This window comes from Orcinus orca, chromosome 17 (genome assembly GCF_937001465.1).
Source record: "Orcinus orca chromosome 17, mOrcOrc1.1, whole genome shotgun sequence".
Classification (NCBI taxonomy): domain Eukaryota; kingdom Metazoa; phylum Chordata; class Mammalia; order Artiodactyla; family Delphinidae; genus Orcinus; species Orcinus orca.
In genome coordinates, this window is record NC_064575.1 from 38809464 (window position 1) to 38837333 (window position 27870).

The following is a 27870-nucleotide window of genomic DNA, read 5'->3' on the forward strand; positions in this document are numbered from 1 at the left end:
AAGTACACTTTGGAGGACTCCTAGGCCTCTCGGGTATGCATCACTTTCCCTCCAAGTTCACTGAGTACCTCCAGACCCCCGTGGGTCGGCTGAGCCACTTCGAGACCCGTTGTTTGATCCCTCGGAGTCCCTCTGTGCCGGCCGAATGATGGGCAACACACTGTACGTTCCTTGAGGAGAGCTACATGTCCAGAGTCCTGGAACAGCCTCAGGACAACATTTCCGGTGAGTCCGACTTTGTCATGGCCCTGTGTGAGCTGCCATGAGAAAAGAGTGTGCTTTGAATACTTCGAGGACCTCGTACCCGAAGTCACTCTGCCTGAGGAGAAAGTCAGCATCTCACCATGCGGTGTCGCTAACGGCACACCCAGCATGAACAGATGCCTGGAAGTAAGGCCCTGACCTGCCGTGCAGAAGCGGAGGCGTGCAGCAGTTTCCATAAGGCGGTGGCCTCTGCTCTGGGTAACTTCCACGGCAGCACAGTTTCCTGGACACCTAGGAGGCTAGCGTGGGCACCCTGCTCCCGGCAGGAACCCTGAGTACCCCCAGGCCCACCTGGTCTGCTAAGCAACATCCGGCCAGTAGACCTTTAGAGCCCCTCTGTGTATGCCGAGCGTAGAGAAACGCACTGCACTCCATTTGGGAGCAGCTTAATTTCCTCAGCACTCGCACACGTTCACGAACACCATTGTGGCACGTCCCTCATGGCGTCGAAGTCTGACGCATTGCCCGAGTCTGAGCTGAACTCAGAGTAACTCTCGGCTTCGCATTCCATCTAGCAGCTCCTGCCTGAAATCACCGTTCCTCCCAGAGATAGTGTGCGTGCGTTCTTACTGCCATTTAAGTAAGTCCAGCTCTTCCTGTGACACTGCAGGCTTTGGAATAGCCACAGGCCCAGAGGAGCAGCTGCGGCGTTCCTTGGTTGAGGCAGTTCGCTTGATGCAGAACACCCTACTTCGAGAAGTTGATTCAGGAGAGGAAACATAGGGTAACCTGTGTGTCTTTAGACTTGGTAGAAACCACAGGGGTGTATGCTGCGTGTGCCCATGGAAACAGGGGCCTGCTGGAACTAGCCTTGCTTTCCCATTTTGAAGGCTGCATTCATGCTGCCTTGAAGCTACCTGACATTCCCTGCTCTTGACAGGCCTGTCAACCCTGTAAGAATGTTGAACGGAAAAGTATGAGTCTGTTCTGTCTGAACCAGATGCTTCCGTGGCTGCAGTTGTGGTCCGCCTGACAAGCTCTAGAGCTAAAGGGAATCTCAACGTGGAAACTGGCCTCCAGGTTAGGCCCCTCGTAGCCGTGCAGAAAGGGAAGCGGGCAGCTGTTTCCATGAGTTCTTAGTCGCTTATATGCTTGATGTGAAAGCAAGTACACTTTGGAGGACTCCTAGGCCTCTCGGGTATGCATCACTTTCCCTCCAAGTTCACTGAGTACCTCCAGCCCCCGTGGGCCGGCTGAGCCACTTCGAGACCCGTTGGCTGATGCCTCGGAGGCCCTCTGTGCCGGTCGAGAGATGGGCAACACACTGTACGTTCCTTGAGGAGAGCTACATATCCAGAGTCCTGGAACAGCCTCAGGACAACATTTCCGGTGAGTCCGACTTTGTCATGGCCCTTGTGTGAGCTGCCATGAGAAAAGAGTGTGCTTTGAATACTTCGAGGACCCCGTACCCGAAGTCACTCTGCCTGAGGAGAAAGTCAGCATCTCACCATGCGGTGTCGCTAACGGCACACCCAGCATGAACAGATGCCTGGAAGTAAGGCCCTGACCTGCCGTGCAGAAGCGGAGACGTGCAGCAGTTTCCGTGAGGCGGTGGCCTCTGCTCTGGGTAACTTCCACGGCAGCTCTGTTTCCTGGACACCTAGGAGGCTAGCGTGGGCACCCTGCTCCCGGCAGGAACCCTGAATACCCCCAGGCCCACCTGAGTCTGCTAAGCAACATCCAGGCCCGTAGCCCTTTAGAGCCCCTCTGTGTATGCCGAGCGTAGGGAAACGCACTGCACTCCATTTGGGAGCAGCTTAATTTCCTCAGCACTCGCAAACGTTCTCGAACACCATTGTGGCACGTCCCTCATGGCGTCGAAGTCTGACGCATTGCCCGTGTCTGAGCTGAACTCAGAGTAACTCTCGGCTTCGCATTCCATCTAGGGGCTCCTGCCTGAAATCACCGTGCCTCCCAGAGATAGTGTGCGTGCGTTCTTACTGCCATTTAAGTAAGTCCTGCTCTTCCTGTGACACTGCAGGCTTTTGGATAGCCACAGGCCCAGAGGAGCAGCTGCGGCGTTCCTTGGTTGAGGCAGTTCGCTTGATGCAGAACACCCTACTTCGAGAAGTTGATTCAGGGGAGGAAACACAGGGTAACCTGTGTGTCTTTAGACTTGGTAGAAACCACAGGGTTGTATGCTGAGGGTGCCCATGGAAACGGGGGCCTGCTAGAACTAGCCTTGCTTTCCCATTTTGAAGGCTGCATTCATGCTGCCTTGAAGCTACCTGACATTCCCTGTTCTTGACAGGCCTGAAAACCCTGTAAGAATGCTTCGGGGAAAATTATGAGTCTGTTCTGTCTAAACCAGGTGCTTCTGCGGCCGCGGTTGCGGTCCGCCTGACAAGCTCTAGCGCTATAGGGAATCTCAACGTGAAAACTGGCCTCCAGGTTAGGCCCCTCGTAGCCGTGCAGAAAGGGAAGCGGGCAGCTGTTTCCATGAGTTCTTAGTCGCTTATATGCTTGATGTGAAAGCAAGTACACTTTGGAGGACTCCTAGGCCTCTCGGGTATGCATCACTTTCCCTCCAAGTTCACTGAGTACCTCCAGACCCCCGTGGGTCGGCTGAGCCACTTCGAGACCCGTTGTTTGATCCCTCGGAGTCCCTCTGTGCCGGCCGAATGATGGGCAACACACTGTACGTTCCTTGAGGAGAGCTACATGTCCAGAGTCCTGGAACAGCCTCAGGACAACATTTCCGGTGAGTCCGACTTTGTCATGGCCCTGTGTGAGCTGCCATGAGAAAAGAGTGTGCTTTGAATACTTCGAGGACCTCGTACCCGAAGTCACTCTGCCTGAGGAGAAAGTCAGCATCTCACCATGCGGTGTCGCTAACGGCACACCCAGCATGAACAGATGCCTGGAAGTAAGGCCCTGACCTGCCGTGCAGAAGCGGAGGCGTGCAGCAGTTTCCATAAGGCGGTGGCCTCTGCTCTGGGTAACTTCCACGGCAGCACAGTTTCCTGGACACCTAGGAGGCTAGCGTGGGCACCCTGCTCCCGGCAGGAACCCTGAGTACCCCCAGGCCCACCTGGTCTGCTAAGCAACATCCGGCCAGTAGACCTTTAGAGCCCCTCTGTGTATGCCGAGCGTAGAGAAACGCACTGCACTCCATTTGGGAGCAGCTTAATTTCCTCAGCACTCGCACACGTTCACGAACACCATTGTGGCACGTCCCTCATGGCGTCGAAGTCTGACGCATTGCCCGAGTCTGAGCTGAACTCAGAGTAACTCTCGGCTTCGCATTCCATCTAGCAGCTCCTGCCTGAAATCACCGTGCCTCCCAGAGATAGTGTGCGTGCGTTCTTACTGCCATTTAAGTAAGTCCAGCTCTTCCTGTGACACTGCAGGCTTTGGAATAGCCACAGGCCCAGAGGAGCAGCTGCGGCGTTCCTTGGTTGAGGCAGTTCGCTTGATGCAGAACACCCTACTTCGAGAAGTTGATTCAGGGGAGGAAACATAGGGTAACCTGTGTGTCTTTAGACTTGGTAGAAACCACAGGGGTGTATGCTGCGTGTGCCCATGGAAACAGGGGCCTGCTGGAACTAGCCTTGCTTTCCCATTTTGAAGGCTGCATTCATGCTGCCTTGAAGCTACCTGACATTCCCTGCTCTTGACAGGCCTGTCAACCCTGTAAGAATGTTGAACGGAAAAGTATGAGTCTGTTCTGTCTGAACCAGATGCTTCCGTGGCTGCAGTTGTGGTCCGCCTGACAAGCTCTAGAGCTAAAAGGAATCTCAACGTGGAAACTGGCCTCCAGGTTAGGCCCCTCGTAGCCGTGCAGAAAGGGAAGCGGGCAGCTGTTTCCATGAGTTCTTAGTCGCTTATATGCTTGATGAGAAAGCAAGTACACTTTGGAGGACTCCTAGGCCTCTCGGGTATGCATCACTTTCCCTCCAAGTTCACTGAGTACCTCCAGCCCCCGTGGGCCGGCTGAGCCACTTCGAGACCCGTTGGCTGATGCCTCGGAGGCCCTCTGTGCCGGTCGAGAGATGGGCAACACACTGTACGTTCCTTGAGGAGAGCTACATATCCAGAGTCCTGGAACAGCCTCAGGACAACATTTCCGGTGAGTCCGACTTTGTCATGGCCCTTGTGTGAGCTGCCATGAGAAAAGAGTGTGCTTTGAATACTTCGAGGACCCCGTACCCGAAGTCACTCTGCCTGAGGAGAAAGTCAGCATCTCACCATGCGGTGTCGCTAACGGCACACCCAGCATGAACAGATGCCTGGAAGTAAGGCCCTGACCTGCCGTGCAGAAGCGGAGACGTGCAGCAGTTTCCGTGAGGCGGTGGCCTCTGCTCTGGGTAACTTCCACGGCAGCTCTGTTTCCTGGACACCTAGGAGGCTAGCGTGGGCACCCTGCTCCCGGCAGGAACCCTGAATACCCCCAGGCCCACCTGAGTCTGCTAAGCAACATCCAGGCCCGTAGCCCTTTAGAGCCCCTCTGTGTATGCCGAGCGTAGGGAAACGCACTGCACTCCATTTGGGAGCAGCTTAATTTCCTCAGCACTCGCAAACGTTCTCGAACACCATTGTGGCACGTCCCTCATGGCGTCGAAGTCTGACGCATTGCCCGTGTCTGAGCTGAACTCAGAGTAACTCTCGGCTTCGCATTCCATCTAGGGGCTCCTGCCTGAAATCACCGTGCCTCCCAGAGATAGTGTGCGTGCGTTCTTACTGCCATTTAAGTAAGTCCTGCTCTTCCTGTGACACTGCAGGCTTTTGGATAGCCACAGGCCCAGAGGAGCAGCTGCGGCGTTCCTTGGTTGAGGCAGTTCGCTTGATGCAGAACACCCTACTTCGAGAAGTTGATTCAGGGGAGGAAACACAGGGTAACCTGTGTGTCTTTAGACTTGGTAGAAACCACAGGGTTGTATGCTGAGTGTGCCCATGGAAACGGGGGCCTGCTAGAACTAGCCTTGCTTTCCCATTTTGAAGGCTGCATTCATGCTGCCTTGAAGCTACCTGACATTCCCTGTTCTTGACAGGCCTGAAAACCCTGTAAGAATGCTTCGGGGAAAATTATGAGTCTGTTCTGTCTAAACCAGGTGCTTCTGCGGCCGCGGTTGCGGTCCGCCTGACAAGCTCTAGCGCTATAGGGAATCTCAACGTGAAAACTGGCCTCCAGGTTAGGCCCCTCGTAGCCGTGCAGAAAGGGAAGCGGGCAGCTGTTTCCATGAGTTCTTAGTCGCTTATATGCTTGATGTGAAAGCAAGTACACTTTGGAGGACTCCTAGGCCTCTCGGGTATGCATCACTTTCCCTCCAAGTTCACTGAGTACCTCCAGACCCCCGTGGGTCGGCTGAGCCACTTCGAGACCCGTTGTTTGATCCCTCGGAGTCCCTCTGTGCCGGCCGAATGATGGGCAACACACTGTACGTTCCTTGAGGAGAGCTACATGTCCAGAGTCCTGGAACAGCCTCAGGACAACATTTCCGGTGAGTCCGACTTTGTCATGGCCCTGTGTGAGCTGCCATGAGAAAAGAGTGTGCTTTGAATACTTCGAGGACCTCGTACCCGAAGTCACTCTGCCTGAGGAGAAAGTCAGCATCTCACCATGCGGTGTCGCTAACGGCACACCCAGCATGAACAGATGCCTGGAAGTAAGGCCCTGACCTGCCGTGCAGAAGCGGAGGCGTGCAGCAGTTTCCATAAGGCGGTGGCCTCTGCTCTGGGTAACTTCCACGGCAGCACAGTTTCCTGGACACCTAGGAGGCTAGCTTGGGCACCCTGCTCCCGGCAGGAACCCTGAGTACCCCCAGGCCCACCTGGTCTGCTAAGCAACATCCGGCCAGTAGACCTTTAGAGCCCCTCTGTGTATGCCGAGCGTAGAGAAACGCACTGCACTCCATTTGGGAGCAGCTTAATTTCCTCAGCACTCGCACACGTTCACGAACACCATTGTGGCACGTCCCTCATGGCGTCGAAGTCTGACGCATTGCCCGAGTCTGAGCTGAACTCAGAGTAACTCTCGGCTTCGCATTCCATCTAGCAGCTCCTGCCTGAAATCACCGTTCCTCCCAGAGATAGTGTGCGTGCGTTCTTACTGCCATTTAAGTAAGTCCAGCTCTTCCTGTGACACTGCAGGCTTTGGAATAGCCACAGGCCCAGAGGAGCAGCTGCGGCGTTCCTTGGTTGAGGCAGTTCGCTTGATGCAGAACACCCTACTTCGAGAAGTTGATTCAGGAGAGGAAACATAGGGTAACCTGTGTGTCTTTAGACTTGGTAGAAACCACAGGGGTGTATGCTGCGTGTGCCCATGGAAACAGGGGCCTGCTGGAACTAGCCTTGCTTTCCCATTTTGAAGGCTGCATTCATGCTGCCTTGAAGCTACCTGACATTCCCTGCTCTTGACAGGCCTGTCAACCCTGTAAGAATGTTGAACGGAAAAGTATGAGTCTGTTCTGTCTGAACCAGATGCTTCCGTGGCTGCAGTTGTGGTCCGCCTGACAAGCTCTAGAGCTAAAGGGAATCTCAACGTGGAAACTGGCCTCCAGGTTAGGCCCCTCGTAGCCGTGCAGAAAGGGAAGCGGGCAGCTGTTTCCATGAGTTCTTAGTCGCTTATATGCTTGATGTGAAAGCAAGTACACTTTGGAGGACTCCTAGGCCTCTCGGGTATGCATCACTTTCCCTCCAAGTTCACTGAGTACCTCCAGCCCCCGTGGGCCGGCTGAGCCACTTCGAGACCCGTTGGCTGATGCCTCGGAGGCCCTCTGTGCCGGTCGAGAGATGGGCAACACACTGTACGTTCCTTGAGGAGAGCTACATATCCAGAGTCCTGGAACAGCCTCAGGACAACATTTCCGGTGAGTCCGACTTTGTCATGGCCCTTGTGTGAGCTGCCATGAGAAAAGAGTGTGCTTTGAATACTTCGAGGACCCCGTACCCGAAGTCACTCTGCCTGAGGAGAAAGTCAGCATCTCACCATGCGGTGTCGCTAACGGCACACCCAGCATGAACAGATGCCTGGAAGTAAGGCCCTGACCTGCCGTGCAGAAGCGGAGACGTGCAGCAGTTTCCGTGAGGCGGTGGCCTCTGCTCTGGGTAACTTCCACGGCAGCTCTGTTTCCTGGACACCTAGGAGGCTAGCGTGGGCACCCTGCTCCCGGCAGGAACCCTGAATACCCCCAGGCCCACCTGAGTCTGCTAAGCAACATCCAGGCCCGTAGCCCTTTAGAGCCCCTCTGTGTATGCCGAGCGTAGGGAAACGCACTGCACTCCATTTGGGAGCAGCTTAATTTCCTCAGCACTCGCAAACGTTCTCGAACACCATTGTGGCACGTCCCTCATGGCGTCGAAGTCTGACGCATTGCCCGTGTCTGAGCTGAACTCAGAGTAACTCTCGGCTTCGCATTCCATCTAGGGGCTCCTGCCTGAAATCACCGTGCCTCCCAGAGATAGTGTGCGTGCGTTCTTACTGCCATTTAAGTAAGTCCTGCTCTTCCTGTGACACTGCAGGCTTTTGGATAGCCACAGGCCCAGAGGAGCAGCTGCGGCGTTCCTTGGTTGAGGCAGTTCGCTTGATGCAGAACACCCTACTTCGAGAAGTTGATTCAGGGGAGGAAACACAGGGTAACCTGTGTGTCTTTAGACTTGGTAGAAACCACAGGGTTGTATGCTGAGTGTGCCCATGGAAACGGGGGCCTGCTAGAACTAGCCTTGCTTTCCCATTTTGAAGGCTGCATTCATGCTGCCTTGAAGCTACCTGACATTCCCTGTTCTTGACAGGCCTGAAAACCCTGTAAGAATGCTTCGGGGAAAATTATGAGTCTGTTCTGTCTAAACCAGGTGCTTCTGCGGCCGCGGTTGCGGTCCGCCTGACAAGCTCTAGCGCTATAGGGAATCTCAACGTGAAAACTGGCCTCCAGGTTAGGCCCCTCGTAGCCGTGCAGAAAGGGAAGCGGGCAGCTGTTTCCATGAGTTCTTAGTCGCTTATATGCTTGATGTGAAAGCAAGTACACTTTGGAGGACTCCTAGGCCTCTCGGGTATGCATCACTTTCCCTCCAAGTTCACTGAGTACCTCCAGACCCCCGTGGGTCGGCTGAGCCACTTCGAGACCCGTTGTTTGATCCCTCGGAGTCCCTCTGTGCCGGCCGAATGATGGGCAACACACTGTACGTTCCTTGAGGAGAGCTACATGTCCAGAGTCCTGGAACAGCCTCAGGACAACATTTCCGGTGAGTCCGACTTTGTCATGGCCCTGTGTGAGCTGCCATGAGAAAAGAGTGTGCTTTGAATACTTCGAGGACCTCGTACCCGAAGTCACTCTGCCTGAGGAGAAAGTCAGCATCTCACCATGCGGTGTCGCTAACGGCACACCCAGCATGAACAGATGCCTGGAAGTAAGGCCCTGACCTGCCGTGCAGAAGCGGAGGCGTGCAGCAGTTTCCATAAGGCGGTGGCCTCTGCTCTGGGTAACTTCCACGGCAGCACAGTTTCCTGGACACCTAGGAGGCTAGCTTGGGCACCCTGCTCCCGGCAGGAACCCTGAGTACCCCCAGGCCCACCTGGTCTGCTAAGCAACATCCGGCCAGTAGACCTTTAGAGCCCCTCTGTGTATGCCGAGCGTAGAGAAACGCACTGCACTCCATTTGGGAGCAGCTTAATTTCCTCAGCACTCGCACACGTTCACGAACACCATTGTGGCACGTCCCTCATGGCGTCGAAGTCTGACGCATTGCCCGAGTCTGAGCTGAACTCAGAGTAACTCTCGGCTTCGCATTCCATCTAGCAGCTCCTGCCTGAAATCACCGTTCCTCCCAGAGATAGTGTGCGTGCGTTCTTACTGCCATTTAAGTAAGTCCAGCTCTTCCTGTGACACTGCAGGCTTTGGAATAGCCACAGGCCCAGAGGAGCAGCTGCGGCGTTCCTTGGTTGAGGCAGTTCGCTTGATGCAGAACACCCTACTTCGAGAAGTTGATTCAGGAGAGGAAACATAGGGTAACCTGTGTGTCTTTAGACTTGGTAGAAACCACAGGGGTGTATGCTGCGTGTGCCCATGGAAACAGGGGCCTGCTGGAACTAGCCTTGCTTTCCCATTTTGAAGGCTGCATTCATGCTGCCTTGAAGCTACCTGACATTCCCTGCTCTTGACAGGCCTGTCAACCCTGTAAGAATGTTGAACGGAAAAGTATGAGTCTGTTCTGTCTGAACCAGATGCTTCCGTGGCTGCAGTTGTGGTCCGCCTGACAAGCTCTAGAGCTAAAGGGAATCTCAACGTGGAAACTGGCCTCCAGGTTAGGCCCCTCGTAGCCGTGCAGAAAGGGAAGCGGGCAGCTGTTTCCATGAGTTCTTAGTCGCTTATATGCTTGATGTGAAAGCAAGTACACTTTGGAGGACTCCTAGGCCTCTCGGGTATGCATCACTTTCCCTCCAAGTTCACTGAGTACCTCCAGCCCCCGTGGGCCGGCTGAGCCACTTCGAGACCCGTTGGCTGATGCCTCGGAGGCCCTCTGTGCCGGTCGAGAGATGGGCAACACACTGTACGTTCCTTGAGGAGAGCTACATATCCAGAGTCCTGGAACAGCCTCAGGACAACATTTCCGGTGAGTCCGACTTTGTCATGGCCCTTGTGTGAGCTGCCATGAGAAAAGAGTGTGCTTTGAATACTTCGAGGACCCCGTACCCGAAGTCACTCTGCCTGAGGAGAAAGTCAGCATCTCACCATGCGGTGTCGCTAACGGCACACCCAGCATGAACAGATGCCTGGAAGTAAGGCCCTGACCTGCCGTGCAGAAGCGGAGACGTGCAGCAGTTTCCGTGAGGCGGTGGCCTCTGCTCTGGGTAACTTCCACGGCAGCTCTGTTTCCTGGACACCTAGGAGGCTAGCGTGGGCACCCTGCTCCCGGCAGGAACCCTGAATACCCCCAGGCCCACCTGAGTCTGCTAAGCAACATCCAGGCCCGTAGCCCTTTAGAGCCCCTCTGTGTATGCCGAGCGTAGGGAAACGCACTGCACTCCATTTGGGAGCAGCTTAATTTCCTCAGCACTCGCAAACGTTCTCGAACACCATTGTGGCACGTCCCTCATGGCGTCGAAGTCTGACGCATTGCCCGTGTCTGAGCTGAACTCAGAGTAACTCTCGGCTTCGCATTCCATCTAGGGGCTCCTGCCTGAAATCACCGTGCCTCCCAGAGATAGTGTGCGTGCGTTCTTACTGCCATTTAAGTAAGTCCTGCTCTTCCTGTGACACTGCAGGCTTTTGGATAGCCACAGGCCCAGAGGAGCAGCTGCGGCGTTCCTTGGTTGAGGCAGTTCGCTTGATGCAGAACACCCTACTTCGAGAAGTTGATTCAGGGGAGGAAACACAGGGTAACCTGTGTGTCTTTAGACTTGGTAGAAACCACAGGGTTGTATGCTGAGTGTGCCCATGGAAACGGGGGCCTGCTAGAACTAGCCTTGCTTTCCCATTTTGAAGGCTGCATTCATGCTGCCTTGAAGCTACCTGACATTCCCTGTTCTTGACAGGCCTGAAAACCCTGTAAGAATGCTTCGGGGAAAATTATGAGTCTGTTCTGTCTAAACCAGGTGCTTCTGCGGCCGCGGTTGCGGTCCGCCTGACAAGCTCTAGCGCTATAGGGAATCTCAACGTGAAAACTGGCCTCCAGGTTAGGCCCCTCGTAGCCGTGCAGAAAGGGAAGCGGGCAGCTGTTTCCATGAGTTCTTAGTCGCTTATATGCTTGATGTGAAAGCAAGTACACTTTGGAGGACTCCTAGGCCTCTCGGGTATGCATCACTTTCCCTCCAAGTTCACTGAGTACCTCCAGACCCCCGTGGGTCGGCTGAGCCACTTCGAGACCCGTTGTTTGATCCCTCGGAGTCCCTCTGTGCCGGCCGAATGATGGGCAACACACTGTACGTTCCTTGAGGAGAGCTACATGTCCAGAGTCCTGGAACAGCCTCAGGACAACATTTCCGGTGAGTCCGACTTTGTCATGGCCCTGTGTGAGCTGCCATGAGAAAAGAGTGTGCTTTGAATACTTCGAGGACCTCGTACCCGAAGTCACTCTGCCTGAGGAGAAAGTCAGCATCTCACCATGCGGTGTCGCTAACGGCACACCCAGCATGAACAGATGCCTGGAAGTAAGGCCCTGACCTGCCGTGCAGAAGCGGAGGCGTGCAGCAGTTTCCATAAGGCGGTGGCCTCTGCTCTGGGTAACTTCCACGGCAGCACAGTTTCCTGGACACCTAGGAGGCTAGCTTGGGCACCCTGCTCCCGGCAGGAACCCTGAGTACCCCCAGGCCCACCTGGTCTGCTAAGCAACATCCGGCCAGTAGACCTTTAGAGCCCCTCTGTGTATGCCGAGCGTAGAGAAACGCACTGCACTCCATTTGGGAGCAGCTTAATTTCCTCAGCACTCGCACACGTTCACGAACACCATTGTGGCACGTCCCTCATGGCGTCGAAGTCTGACGCATTGCCCGAGTCTGAGCTGAACTCAGAGTAACTCTCGGCTTCGCATTCCATCTAGCAGCTCCTGCCTGAAATCACCGTTCCTCCCAGAGATAGTGTGCGTGCGTTCTTACTGCCATTTAAGTAAGTCCAGCTCTTCCTGTGACACTGCAGGCTTTGGAATAGCCACAGGCCCAGAGGAGCAGCTGCGGCGTTCCTTGGTTGAGGCAGTTCGCTTGATGCAGAACACCCTACTTCGAGAAGTTGATTCAGGAGAGGAAACATAGGGTAACCTGTGTGTCTTTAGACTTGGTAGAAACCACAGGGGTGTATGCTGCGTGTGCCCATGGAAACAGGGGCCTGCTGGAACTAGCCTTGCTTTCCCATTTTGAAGGCTGCATTCATGCTGCCTTGAAGCTACCTGACATTCCCTGCTCTTGACAGGCCTGTCAACCCTGTAAGAATGTTGAACGGAAAAGTATGAGTCTGTTCTGTCTGAACCAGATGCTTCCGTGGCTGCAGTTGTGGTCCGCCTGACAAGCTCTAGAGCTAAAGGGAATCTCAACGTGGAAACTGGCCTCCAGGTTAGGCCCCTCGTAGCCGTGCAGAAAGGGAAGCGGGCAGCTGTTTCCATGAGTTCTTAGTCGCTTATATGCTTGATGTGAAAGCAAGTACACTTTGGAGGACTCCTAGGCCTCTCGGGTATGCATCACTTTCCCTCCAAGTTCACTGAGTACCTCCAGCCCCCGTGGGCCGGCTGAGCCACTTCGAGACCCGTTGGCTGATGCCTCGGAGGCCCTCTGTGCCGGTCGAGAGATGGGCAACACACTGTACGTTCCTTGAGGAGAGCTACATATCCAGAGTCCTGGAACAGCCTCAGGACAACATTTCCGGTGAGTCCGACTTTGTCATGGCCCTTGTGTGAGCTGCCATGAGAAAAGAGTGTGCTTTGAATACTTCGAGGACCCCGTACCCGAAGTCACTCTGCCTGAGGAGAAAGTCAGCATCTCACCATGCGGTGTCGCTAACGGCACACCCAGCATGAACAGATGCCTGGAAGTAAGGCCCTGACCTGCCGTGCAGAAGCGGAGACGTGCAGCAGTTTCCGTGAGGCGGTGGCCTCTGCTCTGGGTAACTTCCACGGCAGCTCTGTTTCCTGGACACCTAGGAGGCTAGCGTGGGCACCCTGCTCCCGGCAGGAACCCTGAATACCCCCAGGCCCACCTGAGTCTGCTAAGCAACATCCAGGCCCGTAGCCCTTTAGAGCCCCTCTGTGTATGCCGAGCGTAGGGAAACGCACTGCACTCCATTTGGGAGCAGCTTAATTTCCTCAGCACTCGCAAACGTTCTCGAACACCATTGTGGCACGTCCCTCATGGCGTCGAAGTCTGACGCATTGCCCGTGTCTGAGCTGAACTCAGAGTAACTCTCGGCTTCGCATTCCATCTAGGGGCTCCTGCCTGAAATCACCGTGCCTCCCAGAGATAGTGTGCGTGCGTTCTTACTGCCATTTAAGTAAGTCCTGCTCTTCCTGTGACACTGCAGGCTTTTGGATAGCCACAGGCCCAGAGGAGCAGCTGCGGCGTTCCTTGGTTGAGGCAGTTCGCTTGATGCAGAACACCCTACTTCGAGAAGTTGATTCAGGGGAGGAAACACAGGGTAACCTGTGTGTCTTTAGACTTGGTAGAAACCACAGGGTTGTATGCTGAGTGTGCCCATGGAAACGGGGGCCTGCTAGAACTAGCCTTGCTTTCCCATTTTGAAGGCTGCATTCATGCTGCCTTGAAGCTACCTGACATTCCCTGTTCTTGACAGGCCTGAAAACCCTGTAAGAATGCTTCGGGGAAAATTATGAGTCTGTTCTGTCTAAACCAGGTGCTTCTGCGGCCGCGGTTGCGGTCCGCCTGACAAGCTCTAGCGCTATAGGGAATCTCAACGTGAAAACTGGCCTCCAGGTTAGGCCCCTCGTAGCCGTGCAGAAAGGGAAGCGGGCAGCTGTTTCCATGAGTTCTTAGTCGCTTATATGCTTGATGTGAAAGCAAGTACACTTTGGAGGACTCCTAGGCCTCTCGGGTATGCATCACTTTCCCTCCAAGTTCACTGAGTACCTCCAGACCCCCGTGGGTCGGCTGAGCCACTTCGAGACCCGTTGTTTGATCCCTCGGAGTCCCTCTGTGCCGGCCGAATGATGGGCAACACACTGTACGTTCCTTGAGGAGAGCTACATGTCCAGAGTCCTGGAACAGCCTCAGGACAACATTTCCGGTGAGTCCGACTTTGTCATGGCCCTGTGTGAGCTGCCATGAGAAAAGAGTGTGCTTTGAATACTTCGAGGACCTCGTACCCGAAGTCACTCTGCCTGAGGAGAAAGTCAGCATCTCACCATGCGGTGTCGCTAACGGCACACCCAGCATGAACAGATGCCTGGAAGTAAGGCCCTGACCTGCCGTGCAGAAGCGGAGGCGTGCAGCAGTTTCCATAAGGCGGTGGCCTCTGCTCTGGGTAACTTCCACGGCAGCACAGTTTCCTGGACACCTAGGAGGCTAGCGTGGGCACCCTGCTCCCGGCAGGAACCCTGAGTACCCCCAGGCCCACCTGGTCTGCTAAGCAACATCCGGCCAGTAGACCTTTAGAGCCCCTCTGTGTATGCCGAGCGTAGAGAAACGCACTGCACTCCATTTGGGAGCAGCTTAATTTCCTCAGCACTCGCACACGTTCACGAACACCATTGTGGCACGTCCCTCATGGCGTCGAAGTCTGACGCATTGCCCGAGTCTGAGCTGAACTCAGAGTAACTCTCGGCTTCGCATTCCATCTAGCAGCTCCTGCCTGAAATCACCGTGCCTCCCAGAGATAGTGTGCGTGCGTTCTTACTGCCATTTAAGTAAGTCCAGCTCTTCCTGTGACACTGCAGGCTTTGGAATAGCCACAGGCCCAGAGGAGCAGCTGCGGCGTTCCTTGGTTGAGGCAGTTCGCTTGATGCAGAACACCCTACTTCGAGAAGTTGATTCAGGAGAGGAAACATAGGGTAACCTGTGTGTCTTTAGACTTGGTAGAAACCACAGGGGTGTATGCTGCGTGTGCCCATGGAAACAGGGGCCTGCTGGAACTAGCCTTGCTTTCCCATTTTGAAGGCTGCATTCATGCTGCCTTGAAGCTACCTGACATTCCCTGCTCTTGACAGGCCTGTCAACCCTGTAAGAATGTTGAACGGAAAAGTATGAGTCTGTTCTGTCTGAACCAGATGCTTCCGTGGCTGCAGTTGTGGTCCGCCTGACAAGCTCTAGAGCTAAAGGGAATCTCAACGTGGAAACTGGCCTCCAGGTTAGGCCCCTCGTAGCCGTGCAGAAAGGGAAGCGGGCAGCTGTTTCCATGAGTTCTTAGTCGCTTATATGCTTGATGTGAAAGCAAGTACACTTTGGAGGACTCCTAGGCCTCTCGGGTATGCATCACTTTCCCTCCAAGTTCACTGAGTACCTCCAGCCCCCGTGGGCCGGCTGAGCCACTTCGAGACCCGTTGGCTGATGCCTCGGAGGCCCTCTGTGCCGGTCGAGAGATGGGCAACACACTGTACGTTCCTTGAGGAGAGCTACATATCCAGAGTCCTGGAACAGCCTCAGGACAACATTTCCGGTGAGTCCGACTTTGTCATGGCCCTTGTGTGAGCTGCCATGAGAAAAGAGTGTGCTTTGAATACTTCGAGGACCCCGTACCCGAAGTCACTCTGCCTGAGGAGAAAGTCAGCATCTCACCATGCGGTGTCGCTAACGGCACACCCAGCATGAACAGATGCCTGGAAGTAAGGCCCTGACCTGCCGTGCAGAAGCGGAGACGTGCAGCAGTTTCCGTGAGGCGGTGGCCTCTGCTCTGGGTAACTTCCACGGCAGCTCTGTTTCCTGGACACCTAGGAGGCTAGCGTGGGCACCCTGCTCCCGGCAGGAACCCTGAATACCCCCAGACCCACCTGAGTCTGCTAAGCAACATCCAGGCCCGTAGCCCTTTAGAGCCCCTCTGTGTATGCCGAGCGTAGGGAAACGCACTGCACTCCATTTGGGAGCAGCTTAATTTCCTCAGCACTCCACTCGCAAACGTTCTCGAACACCATTGTGGCACGTCCCTCATGGCGTCGAAGTCTGACGCATTGCCCGTGTCTGAGCTGAACTCAGAGTAACTCTCGGCTTCGCATTCCATCTAGGGGCTCCTGCCTGAAATCACCGTGCCTCCCAGAGATAGTGTGCGTGCGTTCTTACTGCCATTTAAGTAAGTCCTGCTCTTCCTGTGACACTGCAGGCTTTTGGATAGCCACAGGCCCAGAGGAGCAGCTGCGGCGTTCCTTGGTTGAGGCAGTTCGCTTGATGCAGAACACCCTACTTCGAGAAGTTGATTCAGGGGAGGAAACACAGGGTAACCTGTGTGTCTTTAGACTTGGTAGAAACCACAGGGTTGTATGCTGAGTGTGCCCATGGAAACGGGGGCCTGCTAGAACTAGCCTTGCTTTCCCATTTTGAAGGCTGCATTCATGCTGCCTTGAAGCTACCTGACATTCCCTGTTCTTGACAGGCCTGAAAACCCTGTAAGAATGCTTCGGGGAAAATTATGAGTCTGTTCTGTCTAAACCAGGTGCTTCTGCGGCCGCGGTTGCGGTCCGCCTGACAAGCTCTAGCGCTATAGGGAATCTCAACGTGAAAACTGGCCTCCAGGTTAGGCCCCTCGTAGCCGTGCAGAAAGGGAAGCGGGCAGCTGTTTCCATGAGTTCTTAGTCGCTTATATGCTTGATGTGAAAGCAAGTACACTTTGGAGGACTCCTAGGCCTCTCGGGTATGCATCACTTTCCCTCCAAGTTCACTGAGTACCTCCAGACCCCCGTGGGTCGGCTGAGCCACTTCGAGACCCGTTGTTTGATCCCTCGGAGTCCCTCTGTGCCGGCCGAATGATGGGCAACACACTGTACGTTCCTTGAGGAGAGCTACATGTCCAGAGTCCTGGAACAGCCTCAGGACAACATTTCCGGTGAGTCCGACTTTGTCATGGCCCTGTGTGAGCTGCCATGAGAAAAGAGTGTGCTTTGAATACTTCGAGGACCTCGTACCCGAAGTCACTCTGCCTGAGGAGAAAGTCAGCATCTCACCATGCGGTGTCGCTAACGGCACACCCAGCATGAACAGATGCCTGGAAGTAAGGCCCTGACCTGCCGTGCAGAAGCGGAGGCGTGCAGCAGTTTCCATAAGGCGGTGGCCTCTGCTCTGGGTAACTTCCACGGCAGCACAGTTTCCTGGACACCTAGGAGGCTAGCTTGGGCACCCTGCTCCCGGCAGGAACCCTGAGTACCCCCAGGCCCACCTGGTCTGCTAAGCAACATCCGGCCAGTAGACCTTTAGAGCCCCTCTGTGTATGCCGAGCGTAGAGAAACGCACTGCACTCCATTTGGGAGCAGCTTAATTTCCTCAGCACTCGCACACGTTCACGAACACCATTGTGGCACGTCCCTCATGGCGTCGAAGTCTGACGCATTGCCCGAGTCTGAGCTGAACTCAGAGTAACTCTCGGCTTCGCATTCCATCTAGCAGCTCCTGCCTGAAATCACCGTTCCTCCCAGAGATAGTGTGCGTGCGTTCTTACTGCCATTTAAGTAAGTCCAGCTCTTCCTGTGACACTGCAGGCTTTGGAATAGCCACAGGCCCAGAGGAGCAGCTGCGGCGTTCCTTGGTTGAGGCAGTTCGCTTGATGCAGAACACCCTACTTCGAGAAGTTGATTCAGGAGAGGAAACATAGGGTAACCTGTGTGTCTTTAGACTTGGTAGAAACCACAGGGGTGTATGCTGCGTGTGCCCATGGAAACAGGGGCCTGCTGGAACTAGCCTTGCTTTCCCATTTTGAAGGCTGCATTCATGCTGCCTTGAAGCTACCTGACATTCCCTGCTCTTGACAGGCCTGTCAACCCTGTAAGAATGTTGAACGGAAAAGTATGAGTCTGTTCTGTCTGAACCAGATGCTTCCGTGGCTGCAGTTGTGGTCCGCCTGACAAGCTCTAGAGCTAAAGGGAATCTCAACGTGGAAACTGGCCTCCAGGTTAGGCCCCTCGTAGCCGTGCAGAAAGGGAAGCGGGCAGCTGTTTCCATGAGTTCTTAGTCGCTTATATGCTTGATGTGAAAGCAAGTACACTTTGGAGGACTCCTAGGCCTCTCGGGTATGCATCACTTTCCCTCCAAGTTCACTGAGTACCTCCAGCCCCCGTGGGCCGGCTGAGCCACTTCGAGACCCGTTGGCTGATGCCTCGGAGGCCCTCTGTGCCGGTCGAGAGATGGGCAACACACTGTACGTTCCTTGAGGAGAGCTACATATCCAGAGTCCTGGAACAGCCTCAGGACAACATTTCCGGTGAGTCCGACTTTGTCATGGCCCTTGTGTGAGCTGCCATGAGAAAAGAGTGTGCTTTGAATACTTCGAGGACCCCGTACCCGAAGTCACTCTGCCTGAGGAGAAAGTCAGCATCTCACCATGCGGTGTCGCTAACGGCACACCCAGCATGAACAGATGCCTGGAAGTAAGGCCCTGACCTGCCGTGCAGAAGCGGAGACGTGCAGCAGTTTCCGTGAGGCGGTGGCCTCTGCTCTGGGTAACTTCCACGGCAGCTCTGTTTCCTGGACACCTAGGAGGCTAGCGTGGGCACCCTGCTCCCGGCAGGAACCCTGAATACCCCCAGGCCCACCTGAGTCTGCTAAGCAACATCCAGGCCCGTAGCCCTTTAGAGCCCCTCTGTGTATGCCGAGCGTAGGGAAACGCACTGCACTCCATTTGGGAGCAGCTTAATTTCCTCAGCACTCGCAAACGTTCTCGAACACCATTGTGGCACGTCCCTCATGGCGTCGAAGTCTGACGCATTGCCCGTGTCTGAGCTGAACTCAGAGTAACTCTCGGCTTCGCATTCCATCTAGGGGCTCCTGCCTGAAATCACCGTGCCTCCCAGAGATAGTGTGCGTGCGTTCTTACTACCATTTAAGTAAGTCCTGCTCTTCCTGTGACACTGCAGGCTTTTGGATAGCCACAGGCCCAGAGGAGCAGCTGCGGCGTTCCTTGGTTGAGGCAGTTCGCTTGATGCAGAACACCCTACTTCGAGAAGTTGATTCAGGGGAGGAAACACAGGGTAACCTGTGTGTCTTTAGACTTGGTAGAAACCACAGGGTTGTATGCTGAGTGTGCCCATGGAAACGGGGGCCTGCTAGAACTAGCCTTGCTTTCCCATTTTGAAGGCTGCATTCATGCTGCCTTGAAGCTACCTGACATTCCCTGTTCTTGACAGGCCTGAAAACCCTGTAAGAATGCTTCGGGGAAAATTATGAGTCTGTTCTGTCTAAACCAGGTGCTTCTGCGGCCGCGGTTGCGGTCCGCCTGACAAGCTCTAGCGCTATAGGGAATCTCAACGTGAAAACTGGCCTCCAGGTTAGGCCCCTCGTAGCCGTGCAGAAAGGGAAGCGGGCAGCTGTTTCCATGAGTTCTTAGTCGCTTATATGCTTGATGTGAAAGCAAGTACACTTTGGAGGACTCCTAGGCCTCTCGGGTATGCATCACTTTCCCTCCAAGTTCACTGAGTACCTCCAGACCCCCGTGGGTCGGCTGAGCCACTTCGAGACCCGTTGTTTGATCCCTCGGAGTCCCTCTGTGCCGGCCGAATGATGGGCAACACACTGTACGTTCCTTGAGGAGAGCTACATGTCCAGAGTCCTGGAACAGCCTCAGGACAACATTTCCGGTGAGTCCGACTTTGTCATGGCCCTGTGTGAGCTGCCATGAGAAAAGAGTGTGCTTTGAATACTTCGAGGACCTCGTACCCGAAGTCACTCTGCCTGAGGAGAAAGTCAGCATCTCACCATGCGGTGTCGCTAACGGCACACCCAGCATGAACAGATGCCTGGAAGTAAGGCCCTGACCTGCCGTGCAGAAGCGGAGGCGTGCAGCAGTTTCCATAAGGCGGTGGCCTCTGCTCTGGGTAACTTCCACGGCAGCACAGTTTCCTGGACACCTAGGAGGCTAGCGTGGGCACCCTGCTCCCGGCAGGAACCCTGAGTACCCCCAGGCCCACCTGGTCTGCTAAGCAACATCCGGCCAGTAGACCTTTAGAGCCCCTCTGTGTATGCCGAGCGTAGAGAAACGCACTGCACTCCATTTGGGAGCAGCTTAATTTCCTCAGCACTCGCACACGTTCACGAACACCATTGTGGCACGTCCCTCATGGCGTCGAAGTCTGACGCATTGCCCGAGTCTGAGCTGAACTCAGAGTAACTCTCGGCTTCGCATTCCATCTAGGAGCTCCTGCCTGAAATCACCGTGCCTCCCAGAGATAGTGTGCGTGCGTTCTTACTGCCATTTAAGTAAGTCCAGCTCTTCCTGTGACACTGCAGGCTTTGGAATAGCCACAGGCCCAGAGGAGCAGCTGCGGCGTTCCTTGGTTGAGGCAGTTCGCTTGATGCAGAACACCCTACTTCGAGAAGTTGATTCAGGGGAGGAAACACAGGGTAACCTGTGTGTCTTTAGACTTGGTAGAAACCACAGGGTTGTATGCTGAGGGTGCCCATGGAAACGGGGGCCTGCTAGAACTAGCCTTGCTTTCCCATTTTGAAGGCTGCATTCATGCTGCCTTGAAGCTACCTGACATTCCCTGTTCTTGACAGGCCTGAAAACCCTGTAAGAATGCTTCGGGGAAAATTATGAGTCTGTTCTGTCTAAACCAGGTGCTTCTGCGGCCGCGGTTGCGGTCCGCCTGACAAGCTCTAGCGCTATAGGGAATCTCAACGTGAAAACTGGCCTCCAGGTTAGGCCCCTCGTAGCCGTGCAGAAAGGGAAGCGGGCAGCTGTTTCCATGAGTTCTTAGTCGCTTATATGCTTGATGAGAAAGCAAGTACACTTTGGAGGACTCCTAGGCCTCTCGGGTATGCATCACTTTCCCTCCAAGTTCACTGAGTACCTCCAGCCCCCGTGGGCCGGCTGAGCCACTTCGAGACCCGTTGGCTGATGCCTCGGAGGCCCTCTGTGCCGGTCGAGAGATGGGCAACACACTGTACGTTCCTTGAGGAGAGCTACATATCCAGAGTCCTGGAACAGCCTCAGGACAACATTTCCGGTGAGTCCGACTTTGTCATGGCCCTTGTGTGAGCTGCCATGAGAAAAGAGTGTGCTTTGAATACTTCGAGGACCCCGTACCCGAAGTCACTCTGCCTGAGGAGAAAGTCAGCATCTCACCATGCGGTGTCGCTAACGGCACACCCAGCATGAACAGATGCCTGGAAGTAAGGCCCTGACCTGCCGTGCAGAAGCGGAGACGTGCAGCAGTTTCCGTGAGGCGGTGGCCTCTGCTCTGGGTAACTTCCACGGCAGCTCTGTTTCCTGGACACCTAGGAGGCTAGCGTGGGCACCCTGCTCCCGGCAGGAACCCTGAATACCCCCAGGCCCACCTGAGTCTGCTAAGCAACATCCAGGCCCGTAGCCCTTTAGAGCCCCTCTGTGTATGCCGAGCGTAGGGAAACGCACTGCACTCCATTTGGGAGCAGCTTAATTTCCTCAGCACTCGCAAACGTTCTCGAACACCATTGTGGCACGTCCCTCATGGCGTCGAAGTCTGACGCATTGCCCGTGTCTGAGCTGAACTCAGAGTAACTCTCGGCTTCGCATTCCATCTAGGGGCTCCTGCCTGAAATCACCGTGCCTCCCAGAGATAGTGTGCGTGCGTTCTTACTGCCATTTAAGTAAGTCCTGCTCTTCCTGTGACACTGCAGGCTTTTGGATAGCCACAGGCCCAGAGGAGCAGCTGCGGCGTTCCTTGGTTGAGGCAGTTCGCTTGATGCAGAACACCCTACTTCGAGAAGTTGATTCAGGGGAGGAAACACAGGGTAACCTGTGTGTCTTTAGACTTGGTAGAAACCACAGGGTTGTATGCTGAGGGTGCCCATGGAAACGGGGGCCTGCTAGAACTAGCCTTGCTTTCCCATTTTGAAGGCTGCATTCATGCTGCCTTGAAGCTACCTGACATTCCCTGTTCTTGACAGGCCTGAAAACCCTGTAAGAATGCTTCGGGGAAAATTATGAGTCTGTTCTGTCTAAACCAGGTGCTTCTGCGGCCGCGGTTGCGGTCCGCCTGACAAGCTCTAGCGCTATAGGGAATCTCAACGTGAAAACTGGCCTCCAGGTTAGGCCCCTCGTAGCCGTGCAGAAAGGGAAGCGGGCAGCTGTTTCCATGAGTTCTTAGTCGCTTATATGCTTGATGTGAAAGCAAGTACACTTTGGAGGACTCCTAGGCCTCTCGGGTATGCATCACTTTCCCTCCAAGTTCACTGAGTACCTCCAGACCCCCGTGGGTCGGCTGAGCCACTTCGAGACCCGTTGTTTGATCCCTCGGAGTCCCTCTGTGCCGGCCGAATGATGGGCAACACACTGTACGTTCCTTGAGGAGAGCTACATGTCCAGAGTCCTGGAACAGCCTCAGGACAACATTTCCGGTGAGTCCGACTTTGTCATGGCCCTGTGTGAGCTGCCATGAGAAAAGAGTGTGCTTTGAATACTTCGAGGACCTCGTACCCGAAGTCACTCTGCCTGAGGAGAAAGTCAGCATCTCACCATGCGGTGTCGCTAACGGCACACCCAGCATGAACAGATGCCTGGAAGTAAGGCCCTGACCTGCCGTGCAGAAGCGGAGGCGTGCAGCAGTTTCCATAAGGCGGTGGCCTCTGCTCTGGGTAACTTCCACGGCAGCACAGTTTCCTGGACACCTAGGAGGCTAGCTTGGGCACCCTGCTCCCGGCAGGAACCCTGAGTACCCCCAGGCCCACCTGGTCTGCTAAGCAACATCCGGCCAGTAGACCTTTAGAGCCCCTCTGTGTATGCCGAGCGTAGAGAAACGCACTGCACTCCATTTGGGAGCAGCTTAATTTCCTCAGCACTCGCACACGTTCACGAACACCATTGTGGCACGTCCCTCATGGCGTCGAAGTCTGACGCATTGCCCGAGTCTGAGCTGAACTCAGAGTAACTCTCGGCTTCGCATTCCATCTAGCAGCTCCTGCCTGAAATCACCGTTCCTCCCAGAGATAGTGTGCGTGCGTTCTTACTGCCATTTAAGTAAGTCCAGCTCTTCCTGTGACACTGCAGGCTTTGGAATAGCCACAGGCCCAGAGGAGCAGCTGCGGCGTTCCTTGGTTGAGGCAGTTCGCTTGATGCAGAACACCCTACTTCGAGAAGTTGATTCAGGAGAGGAAACATAGGGTAACCTGTGTGTCTTTAGACTTGGTAGAAACCACAGGGGTGTATGCTGCGTGTGCCCATGGAAACAGGGGCCTGCTGGAACTAGCCTTGCTTTCCCATTTTGAAGGCTGCATTCATGCTGCCTTGAAGCTACCTGACATTCCCTGCTCTTGACAGGCCTGTCAACCCTGTAAGAATGTTGAACGGAAAAGTATGAGTCTGTTCTGTCTGAACCAGATGCTTCCGTGGCTGCAGTTGTGGTCCGCCTGACAAGCTCTAGAGCTAAAGGGAATCTCAACGTGGAAACTGGCCTCCAGGTTAGGCCCCTCGTAGCCGTGCAGAAAGGGAAGCGGGCAGCTGTTTCCATGAGTTCTTAGTCGCTTATATGCTTGATGTGAAAGCAAGTACACTTTGGAGGACTCCTAGGCCTCTCGGGTATGCATCACTTTCCCTCCAAGTTCACTGAGTACCTCCAGCCCCCGTGGGCCGGCTGAGCCACTTCGAGACCCGTTGGCTGATGCCTCGGAGGCCCTCTGTGCCGGTCGAGAGATGGGCAACACACTGTACGTTCCTTGAGGAGAGCTACATATCCAGAGTCCTGGAACAGCCTCAGGACAACATTTCCGGTGAGTCCGACTTTGTCATGGCCCTTGTGTGAGCTGCCATGAGAAAAGAGTGTGCTTTGAATACTTCGAGGACCCCGTACCCGAAGTCACTCTGCCTGAGGAGAAAGTCAGCATCTCACCATGCGGTGTCGCTAACGGCACACCCAGCATGAACAGATGCCTGGAAGTAAGGCCCTGACCTGCCGTGCAGAAGCGGAGACGTGCAGCAGTTTCCGTGAGGCGGTGGCCTCTGCTCTGGGTAACTTCCACGGCAGCTCTGTTTCCTGGACACCTAGGAGGCTAGCGTGGGCACCCTGCTCCCGGCAGGAACCCTGAATACCCCCAGACCCACCTGAGTCTGCTAAGCAACATCCAGGCCCGTAGCCCTTTAGAGCCCCTCTGTGTATGCCGAGCGTAGGGAAACGCACTGCACTCCATTTGGGAGCAGCTTAATTTCCTCAGCACTCGCAAACGTTCTCGAACACCATTGTGGCACGTCCCTCATGGCGTCGAAGTCTGACGCATTGCCCGTGTCTGAGCTGAACTCAGAGTAACTCTCGGCTTCGCATTCCATCTAGGGGCTCCTGCCTGAAATCACCGTGCCTCCCAGAGATAGTGTGCGTGCGTTCTTACTGCCATTTAAGTAAGTCCTGCTCTTCCTGTGACACTGCAGGCTTTTGGATAGCCACAGGCCCAGAGGAGCAGCTGCGGCGTTCCTTGGTTGAGGCAGTTCGCTTGATGCAGAACACCCTACTTCGAGAAGTTGATTCAGGGGAGGAAACACAGGGTAACCTGTGTGTCTTTAGACTTGGTAGAAACCACAGGGTTGTATGCTGAGTGTGCCCATGGAAACGGGGGCCTGCTAGAACTAGCCTTGCTTTCCCATTTTGAAGGCTGCATTCATGCTGCCTTGAAGCTACCTGACATTCCCTGTTCTTGACAGGCCTGAAAACCCTGTAAGAATGCTTCGGGGAAAATTATGAGTCTGTTCTGTCTAAACCAGGTGCTTCTGCGGCCGCGGTTGCGGTCCGCCTGACAAGCTCTAGCGCTATAGGGAATCTCAACGTGAAAACTGGCCTCCAGGTTAGGCCCCTCGTAGCCGTGCAGAAAGGGAAGCGGGCAGCTGTTTCCATGAGTTCTTAGTCGCTTATATGCTTGATGTGAAAGCAAGTACACTTTGGAGGACTCCTAGGCCTCTCGGGTATGCATCACTTTCCCTCCAAGTTCACTGAGTACCTCCAGACCCCCGTGGGTCGGCTGAGCCACTTCGAGACCCGTTGTTTGATCCCTCGGAGTCCCTCTGTGCCGGCCGAATGATGGGCAACACACTGTACGTTCCTTGAGGAGAGCTACATGTCCAGAGTCCTGGAACAGCCTCAGGACAACATTTCCGGTGAGTCCGACTTTGTCATGGCCCTGTGTGAGCTGCCATGAGAAAAGAGTGTGCTTTGAATACTTCGAGGACCTCGTACCCGAAGTCACTCTGCCTGAGGAGAAAGTCAGCATCTCACCATGCGGTGTCGCTAACGGCACACCCAGCATGAACAGATGCCTGGAAGTAAGGCCCTGACCTGCCGTGCAGAAGCGGAGGCGTGCAGCAGTTTCCATAAGGCGGTGGCCTCTGCTCTGGGTAACTTCCACGGCAGCACAGTTTCCTGGACACCTAGGAGGCTAGCTTGGGCACCCTGCTCCCGGCAGGAACCCTGAGTACCCCCAGGCCCACCTGGTCTGCTAAGCAACATCCGGCCAGTAGACCTTTAGAGCCCCTCTGTGTATGCCGAGCGTAGAGAAACGCACTGCACTCCATTTGGGAGCAGCTTAATTTCCTCAGCACTCGCACACGTTCACGAACACCATTGTGGCACGTCCCTCATGGCGTCGAAGTCTGACGCATTGCCCGAGTCTGAGCTGAACTCAGAGTAACTCTCGGCTTCGCATTCCATCTAGCAGCTCCTGCCTGAAATCACCGTTCCTCCCAGAGATAGTGTGCGTGCGTTCTTACTGCCATTTAAGTAAGTCCAGCTCTTCCTGTGACACTGCAGGCTTTGGAATAGCCACAGGCCCAGAGGAGCAGCTGCGGCGTTCCTTGGTTGAGGCAGTTCGCTTGATGCAGAACACCCTACTTCGAGAAGTTGATTCAGGAGAGGAAACATAGGGTAACCTGTGTGTCTTTAGACTTGGTAGAAACCACAGGGGTGTATGCTGCGTGTGCCCATGGAAACAGGGGCCTGCTGGAACTAGCCTTGCTTTCCCATTTTGAAGGCTGCATTCATGCTGCCTTGAAGCTACCTGACATTCCCTGCTCTTGACAGGCCTGTCAACCCTGTAAGAATGTTGAACGGAAAAGTATGAGTCTGTTCTGTCTGAACCAGATGCTTCCGTGGCTGCAGTTGTGGTCCGCCTGACAAGCTCTAGAGCTAAAGGGAATCTCAACGTGGAAACTGGCCTCCAGGTTAGGCCCCTCGTAGCCGTGCAGAAAGGGAAGCGGGCAGCTGTTTCCATGAGTTCTTAGTCGCTTATATGCTTGATGTGAAAGCAAGTACACTTTGGAGGACTCCTAGGCCTCTCGGGTATGCATCACTTTCCCTCCAAGTTCACTGAGTACCTCCAGCCCCCGTGGGCCGGCTGAGCCACTTCGAGACCCGTTGGCTGATGCCTCGGAGGCCCTCTGTGCCGGTCGAGAGATGGGCAACACACTGTACGTTCCTTGAGGAGAGCTACATATCCAGAGTCCTGGAACAGCCTCAGGACAACATTTCCGGTGAGTCCGACTTTGTCATGGCCCTTGTGTGAGCTGCCATGAGAAAAGAGTGTGCTTTGAATACTTCGAGGACCCCGTACCCGAAGTCACTCTGCCTGAGGAGAAAGTCAGCATCTCACCATGCGGTGTCGCTAACGGCACACCCAGCATGAACAGATGCCTGGAAGTAAGGCCCTGACCTGCCGTGCAGAAGCGGAGACGTGCAGCAGTTTCCGTGAGGCGGTGGCCTCTGCTCTGGGTAACTTCCACGGCAGCTCTGTTTCCTGGACACCTAGGAGGCTAGCGTGGGCACCCTGCTCCCGGCAGGAACCCTGAATACCCCCAGGCCCACCTGAGTCTGCTAAGCAACATCCAGGCCCGTAGCCCTTTAGAGCCCCTCTGTGTATGCCGAGCGTAGGGAAACGCACTGCACTCCATTTGGGAGCAGCTTAATTTCCTCAGCACTCGCAAACGTTCTCGAACACCATTGTGGCACGTCCCTCATGGCGTCGAAGTCTGACGCATTGCCCGTGTCTGAGCTGAACTCAGAGTAACTCTCGGCTTCGCATTCCATCTAGGGGCTCCTGCCTGAAATCACCGTGCCTCCCAGAGATAGTGTGCGTGCGTTCTTACTACCATTTAAGTAAGTCCTGCTCTTCCTGTGACACTGCAGGCTTTTGGATAGCCACAGGCCCAGAGGAGCAGCTGCGGCGTTCCTTGGTTGAGGCAGTTCGCTTGATGCAGAACACCCTACTTCGAGAAGTTGATTCAGGGGAGGAAACACAGGGTAACCTGTGTGTCTTTAGACTTGGTAGAAACCACAGGGTTGTATGCTGAGTGTGCCCATGGAAACGGGGGCCTGCTAGAACTAGCCTTGCTTTCCCATTTTGAAGGCTGCATTCATGCTGCCTTGAAGCTACCTGACATTCCCTGTTCTTGACAGGCCTGAAAACCCTGTAAGAATGCTTCGGGGAAAATTATGAGTCTGTTCTGTCTAAACCAGGTGCTTCTGCGGCCGCGGTTGCGGTCCGCCTGACAAGCTCTAGCGCTATAGGGAATCTCAACGTGAAAACTGGCCTCCAGGTTAGGCCCCTCGTAGCCGTGCAGAAAGGGAAGCGGGCAGCTGTTTCCATGAGTTCTTAGTCGCTTATATGCTTGATGTGAAAGCAAGTACACTTTGGAGGACTCCTAGGCCTCTCGGGTATGCATCACTTTCCCTCCAAGTTCACTGAGTACCTCCAGACCCCCGTGGGTCGGCTGAGCCACTTCGAGACCCGTTGTTTGATCCCTCGGAGTCCCTCTGTGCCGGCCGAATGATGGGCAACACACTGTACGTTCCTTGAGGAGAGCTACATGTCCAGAGTCCTGGAACAGCCTCAGGACAACATTTCCGGTGAGTCCGACTTTGTCATGGCCCTGTGTGAGCTGCCATGAGAAAAGAGTGTGCTTTGAATACTTCGAGGACCTCGTACCCGAAGTCACTCTGCCTGAGGAGAAAGTCAGCATCTCACCATGCGGTGTCGCTAACGGCACACCCAGCATGAACAGATGCCTGGAAGTAAGGCCCTGACCTGCCGTGCAGAAGCGGAGGCGTGCAGCAGTTTCCATAAGGCGGTGGCCTCTGCTCTGGGTA